Raw genomic sequence first — 1140 nt, forward strand, 5'->3', positions numbered from 1 at the left:
GGACAATATGTCCAAAGTAGGAGAGACAAAGTTTAGCCATCCTGGCCTCTAAGGAGCACTCTGGCTGCACTTCTTCCAAAACAGATTTATTGTAGAGGAGGGTAAATTATTCATGGGCTAGAGGGTAAATGCATGTTAACATGGGTGACATGCTCTTTTCCTGTGATGGTCCTTGTTGGTCCTCTGTTTCTGGACTGTAAGATTAACTACTCCCCCATTTTTCTTACAGAACTTCTACCTTTACAATTGTGACAGTCACAATTAGTCATGATGACTATTACTCACTATTGAATCATAAGAATCTTATCCATATCTCTTTTCACCAGACCCGTCTAGACAAGATGAAAATTATTCAGTGGGGACTCTATATTACCCCACACACTCTGAAACTAAACTCCCTTTTGAAAACTTGTAAGCCAGTCACTTTGTGCCTTTATCGCCCCTTCATTTTAGGTAGCCAATGTCTAAATTGCCCATCCCTATCTACCCTGTATACAGAGGGGATAGCATGGATACTTGATGTAAAGACTACTCCATCTCTGTTGGTATTTTGAGCTACTACATCTGTAAGTACAGGTCAAGTTCATCAAATTGTAGCATCAAATTGTTGTTGTTGTTTTTTATCTTCCTCTAGTCGAGTTCTGATTATTAAGCCATTGAGGCTAGGTCAAATGGGTATTATCTGCAAGTTTGGAACCCAACTTTTTTAACAGACTGGCAGAGAAGAAATTAGGGCCTGGTACCTAGCCAACGGTAGTCCCAGTGTGGTGCTGTGGGATAAAGCACTGGACCAAAAGATTTCCAAGGCTGTAAATCTTTACAAGAATGAAAGGCCTCATCTTTCTTCCTTGGAGCAGCTGGTAGTTTTGAACATCTGACCCTGAGTTTAGCAGCCTGACTCGGAGAAAGCTTCATCTTTCTCCTGAGGAGCAGCTGATAGTTTTGAACTGCTGGCCTTGCTGTTAGCATCTCAGCATGTAACCTGCTATAACACCAGGGCTCCTTATTCAAAGACCAAGCAATGAAAAATTAATTTTGGGGAGTGAGCTGAAGATAACCATGGATTTTGAAAGACACTGGTTGAAAAGTAGTTGCTTCCTGCATCTAGTTTTTCAGCAACAATAAAATGACTTGCTAGTA

The sequence above is a fragment of the Chrysochloris asiatica genome, unplaced genomic scaffold (assembly GCF_000296735.1).
Source record: "Chrysochloris asiatica unplaced genomic scaffold, ChrAsi1.0 scaffold00035, whole genome shotgun sequence".
In the NCBI taxonomy this organism is placed as follows: Eukaryota; Metazoa; Chordata; class Mammalia; order Afrosoricida; family Chrysochloridae; genus Chrysochloris; species Chrysochloris asiatica.